The sequence below is a fragment of the Rhipicephalus microplus genome, chromosome 7 (genome assembly GCF_043290135.1).
Source record: "Rhipicephalus microplus isolate Deutch F79 chromosome 7, USDA_Rmic, whole genome shotgun sequence".
Classification (NCBI taxonomy): Eukaryota; Metazoa; Arthropoda; class Arachnida; order Ixodida; family Ixodidae; genus Rhipicephalus; species Rhipicephalus microplus.
In genome coordinates this window covers 139806462-139821348 of record NC_134706.1, presented here as the reverse complement: position 1 = coordinate 139821348, position 14887 = coordinate 139806462, and the positions used below count along the sequence as shown (strand labels likewise).

General features: G+C 45.2%; 1 long non-coding RNA gene across 3 annotated transcripts; it reads right to left on the bottom strand.

Moving 5' to 3' along the window:
* Positions 1–234: 234 nt before the first annotated feature.
* On the bottom strand, positions 235–13477 carry LOC119180287 (uncharacterized). 3 transcript variants are annotated; one of them, XR_012885069.1, is made up of 4 exons: positions 12953–13477; positions 10093–11178; positions 8889–9283; positions 235–4070 (listed from the first exon to the last, which is right to left on the bottom strand). It is a non-coding gene; the product is annotated as an uncharacterized LOC119180287 (long non-coding RNA). The 3 variants fall into 3 exon arrangements; XR_012885070.1 differs by having other exon boundaries at positions 10093–10216; positions 10337–13474; XR_012885068.1 differs by having other exon boundaries at positions 10093–13474.
* Positions 13478–14887: the final 1410 nt, after the last annotated feature.

The following is a 14887-nucleotide window of genomic DNA, read 5'->3' as shown; positions in this document are numbered from 1 at the left end:
TACATTTTCTGGTAAAAATGTTACAGTCTGTATGTTAGTGGGATGTCATAAGCGTTTTAAAAAGTTTCCACATGCGACAGGAGGTTCAGGAGTTTCTCAATAAACCTTTATAAATTACGAATATACCATGAGAAGCTATACTTCCAAGGCATATAAAAAAATCACGGCATATCCACAGAATGAATGATGATAAGTGGTGCGAAGCATCTGTCCGTCCAGGCGTTTGTCTACCCATTCGTCCGTCCGTCCATCTGTCTGTCTCTCAGTGTGTCTGCATGTTTCTCTGTCTGGCAACGAACACGAGCCGCTGGGGCCCTCCACTACGTTTCGTCCATGCCCCACCAACGAGCACGAGCCGCCACGTCGCTCTGCTTTGTTCATGTCCACCCACCAACGATCCGAAACAACGGCAATGATCCAGGAAACTAAGAGAGGCCCCCAATCGCCACGTACCCAGGCACAGCCCATGCAGCAGCCAATAAGAGAGTATAGAATATCCATTTAGAATATCCTCACTCAACTGCAGTTTGTATGTGCTTCTTTAAGATAGCGCCATCTATTATACTGTTCTGAAGATACTGCCTTCCTTTTTTTCTCGTTTTCTTTTTCTGTCGGTTACGCTTGACGCATGCAGAGGTCAGACTAAGAGGAGCTTCACCCCTGAAAAGTTTTATGCATATGAGAGATTGCCTTTTTTCATAAAAATGGGTTTAATCAATCCACTCTTCATTTCCCCCACAAATATGGTTGTGCACCACTGATCCTTAGGATTCCTTCAATGCAGGACAACGGGAGATGTGCATCTTAAGGTTGTACTTTTTCATAAAGGTTGAGCCACAGTGCACACAGAAAAAAGGACGCTCCCCTGTGTGGCCGCGCAAATGCGTCGTGAGGGTGTACTTCGAGGTGAAGGATGCAGGACAGTAGACACAGGAGTAGGGACGCTCTCCTGTGTGGGTACGCAGGTGCACTTTCAGATGGCACCTCTGCGTAAAGGATGAGGTGCAGTGTGTACAGGAATAGGGACGTTCCCCTATGTGAGAGCGCAAGTGCCGCTTGAGGTCGCAGTCGTGATTGAACACAGCAGGACACAAGTGGCACGGGAAGGTAGGGGGTTGCTCGCCTGTGTGTTTGCGAAGGTGCACTCTCATTACTCGTCTTATCCTGCTCGTAAAGGTGCACAGGCGGCAAGAATGCAGTCCACCTTTTACCGTAACGAGTGAATCGTATACTTCAGAAGACTCCAAAGGCAAGGAACCTGCAAAGACACAGGCAGAACAAGAAGGCAATGAAAACAGTGTGACACACTAAGGTGCAACTGAATTGAAGCACCAGAAAAATTAAAAACTGCTGCTGCACTTTACAATGACTTTCGCCTACACTAACCATATCCTACTCAAGTGGAACATGCGCACCTGCACCAACAAATGTTTTGCACATGTTCCTAGCTTTTTGCACACAAGTACTGCTTGAAAAGCAATGCAATGAGCCCACACATATGGTTGTTCCGCCACAATGACTTTCAGGCCCCAAAACATAGCCTTCAACATCTACTGCCTCATAACAGCATTTCAGTTAACAAGGACAGACTTCTAAGGCCAAGCTTTTTTTGCTGCATGTGACAGATTCTTTCCTTTGCTTGCCGGACAAAAGCAGTATTGTCTACAAGAAGGCCACGAGTGCGATCACCAAAAGGCCAAAGGATGTTTATCCATAGCTTACTTGTCTTTCTTGCAGTACTAAGAAGTATCAGCTTGTGCACATCTCACTTAGCTACTGATTTGACAACTAACCTCCTCGAACAAATGAAAATAAACGGAGATAAACACTGGTGCATCAAATGAGATGGAGGCCCCCCTCCACAAACGACATTACGAACGATTTTCATGAAACAAGCTTTGATGCCAGGTGACGATCTAGCCTGCATCATGACTGAGGACAGTGGTGTCTCAATGAATTTTTAATTAACAGTGACCCCAAGTGCAATCTGGTATGGCAGTATAGCAAACAACTTCACTGATGCTGATGACAGTGCAGATGTTTTTGGCTGCACTTATGTCAAGATCATGCTTGATGTCATTGGTGGCATGAAATTGGAGCAGTGAAGAGCAATCATGAAAACACCGAAATCGATGCAAAACATCATCGCAATGCTTTTCGGAGCTTGCATCAGCCATCAACATCACACATTGCCATTATGGTGCAATGAAAGGTGCAGGATCTGCTTATTTGGCTTGATGAACGTGTTGGTGTACAAGAAGCAAGACGATCTTACAGAATGTTTTCATGCAAAATAATGCACAGTGATTCGCAAAAGAACAAGTTCTTTGATTGTCCTCTCGATAATTGTAGAGAAAAGTAGCACAATTTCCCAATGGTTAGAGCTTTGTGACGTCAATCCAAGACTGGCACACTTTAAAACAAGCACAGAATAACAAAAGAGCTGAGCTAGTGGGCAAATATTTATTCTTGAAGACAGGGCATACAAGCACGTATGTAAGAATGAAATCAAGACACCATGAATATCGACTAGCAACTACAAAGTTGCGCATTGACGGAAAAAGAAGGACGCATGGAGACTTATCTGCACATGCCCAGGCAATAGACGAACCTATTATTCTGGCACATGTTGAGGGGGAGTTGTTATGTTACATATAACTGTTAAGGCATTTGGTTTCTGAATAATATACTAGACTCTCAGTAAATGCAAATCTGGTAAACGGAACTGCTGCTGGTAATCTGGTAAATCTGGTAAACGGAACTGCTGAATGAAATGACTGCCCCAATGTGATTGGTTTCGTCCTTGTTTTTTACAACCCTGCTCATCTCTAAGTATAGGGAACGGTGCTCCTGTTAAGTGGAACATATTTTACGAGTCCTTCTTAGGTTCCATATAATCTGGGTTTACTGTACAAGTCAATTCATGGTTTACTCACACATGCACTACTGCCATTGTCAATATGTTATGCCTCAATCATTAAATGTGTTTCATCAATTTGGTCCCGGCACAACTGCGGATTCACTGAACTTCGGCGTGCACATACTCTCTCTGTGATTTAAAAAAAGAGATCAAAAGGTGAGCATTTTTCGTTGCATTGCCATAGGTTTAAGTGCACATCGACGTAAGATGAATGCCAGTTTTGTAGTGGCACAGCAATGGAGAAACTCGTATATAGATTGAGGTATAGCGCATCGATAATGAATGGATTATATTATCGATAATTTACTAAAAGAGCTCATTGCCTCACGAAAATAATTGTCTCTTGGGACCTCTACCACCCATCGGCAGCATTTTCTGACCATGCTCAAAGAGTGTTGCAGGGCCCCTTTAAATAAATAAAGCTCATTCAATTTCTCGCACTGGAAAACACACAATCCCATGCAAATTAGGTATAAAAATATTCTTGTGATAAGCATACCAAAAGCACCAATTGCTATTGGAATGTAACAACAAAACCAAATTATTCTAACATACAAAAAAGATCTCACAAAAAAAAAGGTCATCGATGTGAAAATGCTCCAATGTTTCATGGTGGTAGAGAATACAACTGCATATAGGAGCAATTACATTCCTTGGTAGAGCAACAGAGGAAAGAAAAATAGATTCAAGTAGGTAGGCTGGTGTTTCTTTTCAGATCACGTCAATTTGAAACCACGACATAAGAACAAAAAACAAACAAAAGCTAGATACAGCAAGAAAAAGCTTACACAATCTTCCTGCTGTGAGTTACACATTAACATATGCAAACTGTAAATGACCCATTAATATACATTATATTGCAGTGCAATAAGCAAGCTGCAGTGCTAATAGCAATTCACCCTTACAAAGTGCCGCGGTACTGTGCCCAAAACATCTTTCTCAGCTTAACACCAGAGGCATCAAACGCAGCAGCCAGTAAACATGATCACATCACTGTCACAATCTCAAGCACACAACCAATCTAAGAGCTGCATAACAGTTAACAAATGTGCGACATTTGTGAAGGTGTGATGGCCTTGTGCAACTGTCCAAATCATGCGACTTCTACGATGCTCCATAGAAGGAATGGATAGAAGGAACGGATACACATCTGCAAAAGCAGAGAGAATGCTGTTAAAGATGGCCCGAATGCACACAGCCCACCCACAAAAGCTTTTGCCCCTGTGTATCAACCAGACTCGCAAAACAATTTACCTGTAATAAACTACATTTCTTAGTAGCCTAGTGATTATTTCTTAAGTAAATACTAGCGGCGAGCAAATCTTCGATACTTTGGACAATGAATTCGGATAGTTTGATATTTGCCTTGACCTGAAAAGCATTAAAGCTATTCGAAATTTTAGAACACATAAAGTTTTAAACCAGATCTAAAAAATATTAGAGCTCAAAAATTACATTACAAATGTCTTATCAGCCTTGAATATGAACAATTTGGCAGAAGTAATCAGAAAAGGTGAATTTTAATATTATTCAATATTTTTTGCCAATTGGCCCCACTAAGCAATACCAGCCAGGCATTTCATAGATCTGCACCTTGAACTGCGTAATAAAGTATGTCCAGCATTGAATGCTCAGAATCGCAGCTTTGAACTTCATGCATTGCCAGAATCTCCAACTGTAGGACTAGGAGCATTGCATATTTGTTTATTCAATTACCTGACCAAATATAATGTGCAGCAACTTGCCGAAAACCCAACTAAGCACTTTGCAAACAGGTGAAAAACCTCGGGTCACTGCAAATAACATGAAATGCTGTAATGTATGCCATAAACACATTCCCACAGTAATGTGTGATGCATATCTGCATACCATAGCCCATGGTGTGTGAGCATGCACCACAGATGATTCGCAGTCATCGATTCATCAACAGTGAAATAGATTTTCATAACTTTATGAGAAACTTTGCCTGGGTTCACCCATAGCAAGACATACCGTTAGTTACAGCTGGCAATATTAATGTAGCAGACAAACATTACAAAATGTGAAGCAATGGGCCTTAGCCAGCAGCCATGCAATACAAATCATAAATAAATGTATTAAATGTATGGTTGCCTAACATCAGTTGTGGCAGCGGTGCCTGTCTAACAGTACTTACAGTTGCAATGTTCCCTATAATCGGATAACTTTTTGTGGCAATGAAGGCTACGGAACCAAAGTGGGTGTGTGCCACCGCTGACGAATATAGTTCCACAAATGCGTCTATGTTTTGCATGCAAAAAACATAAAGAACAACATTATTTTTCTACAGGATGCTGTTTATAAAGAGACCCTGATATAACCAAGGAGATAATATTTCTTTTGCATTACGAAGTTTAATTTCGCATTTTGCAAGTCCGAAAACGTAGTACATTTTCCGTGCGCCTCATAGTCAAAATCAAAATAAAACTTTCTCTCTCCTCATAGTCAAAACGGTGTCTTCGTCTTTAGGTGAGTGCGCGTCTCTCTCCAGCTATTTCGACGCCTCGCCCAAGGAGTTTGTGTCGAATTTCATTCAAAAATGGCTGTGTTAGCAGACGCAGCAAGTTCTACGCTGTGGTATTATTCGAACACGACTGTTATTTGGAAAGCCGGTCTAGCCGGACTACTTCGCAGAGGAGTACATGTGCAGCAGCTCCGCCCCCGTAGATTTCCCTTCATGCCACAGGAACTTGTTCCCGAGTTTAGCCCCGGGTAGTTAACTGAATTCCTATCATGAGTGGTGCCTCTACTCAGCTCAGGACGTCTGCTGCGACAGGCAAAGCAATCATAAAGGCAGCATTAAAATATTTTTTCTTAATTCAGAGAAGACACCAGACAACACACAAACACACACGCGCACGCGCACACACACACACACACACACACGCACACACACACAGGTATTTGAGAACCAATGTACATTTTAGCACTATAAACAGTTTTCATCTGAACATCGAATCTGCTCCCTTGGTCCATGTCACGACCCCGTGACAATATGTGGGTATTTCGACCATGGGACTGGCCTTTGTCAGAGAACTTTGTGCAAGACCATTATTCCCAGCCCATGGCCAGAACATTGAGACAAATTGCACTAAAAGGCATGTTGTGTACGAAATAACAGCCTACTACAATCTGCAATGTTTAAACACACACACGTATGTATGTATGTATATATACACATACACACACACACACACACACACACACACACACACACACACACACACACACACACACACACACACACACACACACACACACACACACACACACACACACACACACACACACACACAGATAGATGACTGTGGGTGAGGTGACCCCACACATTATCACTAATTGATTTTGTGACATTTAAAAATTTTTTAAGTGTTTTTAATCTTTAACTGCATACAGTACACAGAAAGCAGAGGTGTAAAGTGCACAATTTATTGGCCATTTACCACTGATCGGACCTTTTAAAGAAATCGTAAATTGCCAACTACCTCACTGCTATAGGTATGTGCTTTCAGGGAAAGCCCTCCATACGAGTTGATAAGCATCACGGTTTACAATGTGTGTGCTCCATTTCAAACATTTGTTTGCAAAGCCTTTTTCATTGAAGGTCTCAGGTGCTTATTTTTATTTTTAGACTGATTTGATTGATTGATATGTGGGGTTTAACGTCCAAAAACCACCACATGATTGAGAGAGACGCCGTAGTGGAGGGCTCCGGAAATTTCGACCACCTGGGGTTTTTTAACGCGCACCCAAATCTGAGCACACGAGCCTACATTTCCGCCTCCATCGGAAATGCAGCCGCCGCAGCCGGGATTCGATCCCGCGGCCTGTTATTTTTAGAATGTTAGGATTACTTAGGCACACAATTTTTTAAATACTAATGGGAAAGCAGATTTTTTTCTTGTGTGAACCTGCAGAAAGTATGAATTGATCTAATGAAGAAGTTTGAATTAAGAAGCTTTTAAATACACTGAAAGAGTAAGGGCCAACCAAAAAATTTACTTCTGTCTGTATTAACTAGAAGTATGAATTATGAGAGTTTGAATTATAGAGAGTCTACTGTAGTAGAGAAATGAGACAAAGAGACAATGCTTTCCTGCCGGCCGGCTGTTAATCTGACTTCCTATTTTTCCTCTTCTCGGTAGCCAAACTCGCGCAAGTGCCGGAGCGCCGCTCTTGCTTCCTTACACTTGGCCACGCTGTGACTGGGAAAGGCCAGCTGCAAAATCACCTCTGAAGGGTAGTGTTGACTTTGATATGCCGGTCTGTCGCGGTCGCGCAGCGACTTGGTTGGATGAGGTGCCAATGTTGTTTCTGGCAAACCGAACTTAATGTATCCTGATGGTTGGTCCAGTGAAGGCCATGACTCGCTTTGCCTAGCCCCCAGACATTCTGGGGCGCGATATTGGCTGTCTGAAGGCGGTTGACCTCGGCCACTCAGCAACATTACACCATCTGTCGACCACCGATCAGGCTGCAGGCATCGGCTAAGTAACATGCCAAGAGGAAAGTGACGGATCCACATCTGAACAGTCAACTTGGTTGGCATGTTTCCTCGGTGTGTCTGTCTCAAGTATTCCTGAAATCTGTTTGCATCCGGATCATTGTTGGTATCCGGACAGTCAGGTCTTTCATCGAAAAATATCTTCCGTGGCTCTAAGGAAACTCACAATTTTTTTTTTTTCAGGCACATTCTTGACGCTAATCACAGAGATCGTATTTTTCTTCATTGTCGTCCAAAAGATGTGGAGGCACTCCTTGGGTCACACTGGGTGCATCGAGTGAGAGGCCCACCTAGGCATTTTTGAAAAAGATGGCTCATCAACAGATCGGTCAATTAGCGTTGTCGCAACATTAGTGCACTGGTCTCCGAGAACCTTCTTGCTAAACAGTGGCACATTGGAGATGATGCACTCCAGCGGGTCGAGGAGCTTGGCAATGGAAGCAATAGGTTTTTCCGGTGCCTGCACTGGAGACTTTCCATGCACGACTGGAGCCGGCAACTGCACGCGTTCCTGCGACGACAAATCAGGAGCTTGCTCCTCCAACTGCGCTGGATGAGTAGTGGCATTGACTTTGCTTCGTGATGTGATTACGTGAGGAAGGTGCAGAGGCGGAGACTGGCAGCGAAGTGCAGCCCGCGCTTCCGCGAGCTGTCTTGTAGAGTATTCACGTGGGCTTGAGGGCACATCGGTGCCTTCAAGGGCTGCACCATTAAAATTGTCTGCCTCGCAGCTTTCGTAAGTGGTAGACACTTGGACGGCAAGAAAGTGGTTGCAAGCATTAAGAAGAGGTCGAAAAACACTTGTCGGTTTCGCACACCATTCTTTGCAGGATTATTGTGAGATGCATTCGTTGGCATGCCACGCTTTGGCAGCATCATGGAGGTGGTCGATGGCAATGAACCATTTGCGATGCTCCGGCCAGGCGTGGAGGATGCCGAGCAAGTTGACATATTCTATCCAACCAAAGACGTCGTCCTGGAAGCTACGAAACCTCTGCACTGCCCAGACAGCTGACGATCGTGAAGCCGCAGGCGAGAACCCAGAGTGTGCCGACGGCAAGCAGCTAAGCTGAGAGCCCCGTGAGAACCCCGTGAGAGCCCCGTGAGAGCCCCGTGAGAGAACGCCAGAGCTTTCTGCAGTTCTTGGGTGGGCTGGCCTCAAGAACGCAGCCAACATGGCACTGAGTGCGTACAATATTGGCAAGGCAGCTAATGACAGTTTCGAACTCGATGCTATTAAAGCATTAGTCGTGATGCAGAGATAAGCTATGGTGTGCTGCAGCTCTGCGGTGCCGTCCGATAATCTGTTTAGAGAGACAGGGCCAGCATTTGCGTAGGATACAGCAACTATAGTCCTCATGGTGGTAGAATTAATGACCAAGTACGCATGCATGACATCCCTTGAAAACAAAGCATTGGTCAGAATCGAGGACATGGGATTCATACCATTGGAAATGCCAACAATCTTCCCAGACGAGCGGAACCCATGTGATGTGTCGTGAACTGGCACTGTGGCGTCAATGAAGCGGTGTTGAGCCGCGGAGGAGGCCTGGACGTCGTTCACGAATGGTGCTTGAGGCGCCGACAGGTTGCCAAGTATCGAGGAGGCATGTACACTGTCCATAGGCATGAAGAGCTTGTGTGCATGGCTTGCGCGAAATAGTGTCACCGGACAAGTTCCGCGACAGCACAATGAAGGCCTGGACGCTGACCGCTGCTGGTGGGATCGATACTTGCCAGGATGGCCGCTTGGTGGGCTCCGGCAGCGAGAAAGCGGCACAACGGCCCTCAAGAAGACTGTCAGAGCTGGGGTTCACCAAAGCCTTTCGATGACGGCACCACTGTAGTAACGAGAAACAGACAGACAGCACCGATTCCTGGGCCGGCTGTATAAATGCTGGTATAGAATGAAAGTAAAGCAACTATTATTCAAAACTGAGCTTGTTAGAGAAAAATAAAGTGAGCAATTACAAATGCTTCAAAATAATCGAAACTTCAGCGAGTTGGTACAGATTAATCTAGATTTTAGCAGTGCACTGAGGGGTGAGGACTAGGAAAAGATGTTGCAAAACACCAGCGGATATAAATGCTTCCTTCCTAGTACATGCTGCACCTATTTTCAAACAACATGAAATTGTTAGGATATCACATCTACATAGTTACAAAGTACAATGCTCTTACAAGAGGTTTGCAAATCATACCTTTTACTGTCTTGTGGACCTTCTGCAAATCAATGCTTTCTATGCCTTCGGTCATCAACACCCAGATTCTTCCACACTTGTTAAAACCATACAATATGTGGGGCCAATGTGGGACATGTATGTGTCCCATATCCACATACTGTTACTAGGACCTGCTAAAAATAGCTAATTAATTTCGAACAAAAAAATGAAAACAGAGAAGAACACATAAAAAATTTAATATGCCTTCTGTGATATAAATGTTTCAAAACACTTACTGTTTCTATTTGTGTTAGTCAGAACATTGTGTACTTGTAGTAAGATGCATTTTCTATATCCCTTTCTGCATAGAATTTTTTTTTTCATTGCATACATCTTTTAACCTCACGACATATGTGCGTACACTTTGTACATTGTGGTACAAATCTGAGTGTGAAAAATTGTCTAAATAGACATGTATGTGCACTTACATTTTCTTGTGAAGCAAAATTTGAGAGCTGTACCCTGCTTTCACCACCTCTGCATGGCTGGGGCTCTGTCAAGCTGTAATTAGGCTGAGTTCTGTGAGGTTACTTTTCTTCAGTGTGGTAGTTTCTGTTTTTAGTGAAAATCAAAGTTTACAAACTGATTGAAAGTCAGTTTTTACTAAAAAAGGAGTCTCCTTGAATATGGAATGAGAACATTTAGACAAAGAAACCAGGGTGCATTTGTTACCTCATCTTATGGCGAATTCCACTCGTCAAGTGGGAGCAAGCCGAGAATCTGCATATCGCTGGTAGATTCGGAGCAAGTTTCCACTGGCAGATTTGGAGGATACCTTGCGACAAAGAATCCAGCGTGCTCCGTCTTGCAGACACTTATTTCACCGGAACTCTGAAAATGTGGTGCCATCATTTCTGGTGCAGTCGCGCAGCTAGATATACTTCAGCATTTTTTTGAGGCGTTGTGTAGTTACCCTGTGCAGTTGTTCACATTTCTAAAATAGGAAAGCGGTACCCCTGCTTTCCATGTCTGCGTGGTAGAATTACACTGCAGTCAAACTCCACGGTTTGCAGCGGCGACACAGTGGCCTTGGAAACGTAGAGAAGGAGATGGTTTCTGGTACCGGTTTAGTACATATGTGTAAACAACTTCTAGTGCGACCTCACGCGGGCCATTCACGTACCCCACTCGCTGATCAGGCTTGGCACAATCAGAGTGCTCGCTCCAGAATTTCCGAGGCTGCTCGAGATCTACCAGTGGAATTCATCATTAGTGAGCCATGTTGATTAACTATACTTAAACCGATGCTGCCATGGCTTGACAACAATAGCCACTTTGGATGTTGATGCCGAAAAGTCATGTGCAGACAACTGCTTACACAACACTTGCACGACCTCTTGGAACTGTTAGAGCCCTCGCAATGAGGAAATGCTGCATTATAAATGACATCTAGCTGAAGCTATCCTGCTTCTGCAACAGTTCCCGAGGATGATGAACCCTTTGCGATGCCTGGCCGAATTTGCAGGCGGTGGTTCCATGTGGTTTGCAAAGTACTATTGTTTGGTGATAACAACCTGTAAGAAACCCATAGGGAATAGATCAGTGTACCTTCAATTAATATGCTTTCTCAAGTAGTTCCACTTAGTAGGATGCGCATGCACATCATTCTCCCAACATGAATATGAAGATTTCGAAAGCTTTAGCTAATCTCCCACAAAGTTTCTTGAGATGAGGTGACTAGGACAAATTTCTGTCGATCACAACCCTCAGGAATCTCTGAGACCGCACATAGAGCAGTGATTGTCCACAGAGAAGGGCTAACCATGTCTGCGAGAACGGCATGGTGAAAGGCCGAGTCATATGCTGCTTTTATGTACACGAAGACGGCTTCTAAGATGCGGCCAGCGCATAGGTTTTCTGAAGTGAAAAGATGAGCGCGGACATTGTATTGATAGCAACCTCCTTCAGCAGAACTCATACAATTCTTGAGGAAGTTGGTATAGCAACCATGTCAACAGTCTGTGGATAATTTGCTTCGTAAGCTCACCAATGCTACTTGTGGGGCGACGGGCCGGAAATAGATGCCCCTTGTCGGCTTTCCCACTTGGTTTTCATATTGCCACAATTTTGGCGAGCTTCTGTTTCTCTGGGACCTCGCCAGACCTCTATGAAGAATTGTGATATTCTAGGAGTCATAGGCCGTAAGTGTGAGGTATCTTTGCGATGACTTTTTGTCCTGCATGACCATTCCATTAAGCAATAGCAGTGTTCAGTTTTTCAATAGCAAAACACAAGTACAATTTACAGTAGCAAAAAGTTGCAAGAGTTGGTAGTCCATTCTAATGTGTTCTATGTTTTGTGCAAACGATCTGATGCGGTTGCAATGCAATGACATTTTAAACACGCTGAAGCAAGCCATCCTATTTAGCACCTCTTTAGTTACATGTGCTTGCAGACAAGCATCCATAGGTAGCAATTCGTGTATCTGAAAAACAAAACAAATGCAATAAACAGATGTGTTTTTCAGACCACCATGGGCACGTCCGCTCGAGATAGCCTGCACCAACTGTTGTCTGCACGGTCGCACTTGCGCATTTCTCCTAAAAAAAAAAAAAAAAAAAAAAACAAGATTTTAACTACTGGGGTTTGTCGTAGGTTATTCAAGCACGAATGCAACAACGCATGATGCGTGCAGTCTTGTGGGGTTTGCTGCAAGGAATTGCCTCTCGCGATACAGGAAAAAAAAAAATTAAAACTGCGTTATTGCACACTGCAGAGCACACACGAGCCTCCAGAAACACCTCCGATGGCGGGGTGCGAACATGTACGAACGAAGCAAATGCAATGTGGTGCGCGTTGCACGAGCTGAAGGTGCAGACTGTAGTGGACGCTGAGTGCTATGTTATCTTCCAATGGATGGCGCCGAGACCTCACGTGAGGTATATAGCAGGGAAGCAGTGGCGAATAAAGGGGCTTTCTGTTGTTGCATAGTATGAGCCGTGCTCGCGTCTTTCTGGGCGTCTCTATACACAGACGAAACGAATGCGATGTTTCGAAGCACGGCGAATATTGAACCAGAGTGAGACAAAGGAGGAGATAAAGTTGCACTTGCTGGTGGGTGCCCATCGAGAAAGGTGGAAAACCGTCAAACGAAGACACAGGAGGAGAAGACGTTGCTGGGTTATCTTGCCGGCGTTTGCGCGGCTCGCTTCTCATTTTCACTGTTCTCGGGCGCAAAGACAGCGGTCTCCGTACGTAAAAGCAACACATATTAGCCTTCCTACACAGATCGCAGAAATCCATGCAGTACACTGTACTACAAGCAGGATGCAGCGGCGTTTCGATTACCTTCAGATGTCTGGTGGGCTAGAGTCCTGGCCTCTCGATCAAATTATCGATGTTTGATCTGCCACATGGTGATAAATATTTTAATAACCAGTGTATATATTTACCCCTGTGCATATATATTTCTCAATGTGATGTACAACAGGGCTAGGAATGCCTGAGAGTTGAAAATGGAGATACGAAAAAGTTGATTAGGAAGGCGCCATAACAGCAACAGGAAACAGGTGGTGCTTGGCCTTCTCTGGCTTGGTGCAAGCCTGCAAGGTCGAGCAGGTCGGTTGGTGCATGAGCAGCGCGCAACGAGAGATAAGTTTTCTTTTATTTAATTGTGTTTGTGAACACCATTACTTTTTTTTTCTCTCTCCTAATCAATAACTTGCGTTGCGAGTACTAATGTGCGTGTGAACACGGGCAACGTTGCAGTGACGTTGACCACGTGAACGGGGTAGGCGGCTGTTTTGAAGAAGTTTGGTGCGCCCGGTTAGTTGTACGAACACGAAGTGGACATTTTGAGAAGCTACTAGTGAATTTAAACACGTCTGCGTGCGGTGTAAACGGCAGCTTCAAACAGTTGTTGAGGTAGGAGAGTTAGTGGAGGCGGCTGGATAGTGAGATTATGGTTGAACTTAGGTCTGTCGGGCGCTCGGTCCGATGGTCGGGCGGGCGATGGCTAAGGAGGCTAGGAAAACCACGGGCGAAAGTGAGCTAGTGCAGTGCGAAGAATGCAAGCGCTGGTGCTACTTGAACGAGACAGCATTCACGAGTTTGGCGGACGCGCAGAAGGCGAGCTTAGTGTACAGGCTGTGCGAGGGCCGTGCAGCGCAGGGAGGCTAGCATCGAGGGGCTTTAGGGAGAGCTTAGGGCGGAACGGGAGCAGAGAACAGAACTCCAAGATTAGCTCGGAGAGTCGCGTGAGCGTAAGGAGGCTACCGCCAGCCTATTAGAGCAAATTAAGGGCGACCTTCGAAAAGAACGGGAAGGACGGACCAAGCTCGAGCAGCGGGTAAAGGAGCTAATGGCGCTTTGCCCCGGCCCCGAGCGTTGGGAGACTGAAGGCGTGGGTAGCGGAGAAGGCGACAGGCGGAAAGGAACAGGCGAGAAGGGAGTTCAGGGGGCCGCAGTTTCTGGCCGCAGTTTCTGGCCACAGTACGGAGGCTCGGAGAACATACAGCTCGGTGGCGCGGCAGTGTTCGAGCATGGCAGAAACACAAGACAGACGGCAGAGAGAGAAACTGGTGAGGCAAACAGGGGCGCCATCACAAACAGGAAGCCAGCGATTGGGGCGTAGAAGGGTCCTAGTGGTGGGGGACTCCAACGTGGCCAGGGTTAGGGATAGCGTCTTCACGGCAGTGAAGGAAGATGGAAAAGTGAGGGTGGAGGCCCAGCCAGGCATGGTGGATGCACTGGCAAAAGCTCAAGAGGTTGTAGAAGACAGCATGGAGGGCGAAAATCTCGTCATTATTCATGCTGGTCTTTAATAATGTGTTGAAGGACAAGGATCAGAACCTTCAGAGACAGAGGATGGGATGCCTAAGCTCCGGACGCCTCTGGGAATGTGCATGTGACCATATGCACAGTCCCAGAGGTTTGGGGGCAGTCTTGTGGGATTGAAAGGAGGGTAGTGGAGGCCAATTGTGTGATCAAGGGTATGAGCCGGCAACTCGGATACAGCGTAATGAAAGTGAACCAAGACGTGTACAAGCCCGTGGCTCGCCCCTTTGCACAGGATGGCATTCACTACAGTGGTGCGACAGGCAGGAGCGATGGTAATAGGATGGGTCATCAAGCCACAATTTTTTAGGGGGACCTAGAGCCCTGAGGCCAACAATGTAGCCAAAGACGGTTTTAAAGGGGCACAAATATTCAAGCCACACGGAGTCCGAGAGAGAAGAAATCGACGTAAGCACAAAGGCCGAGCTAAGTCAGGCGTAGGTTATA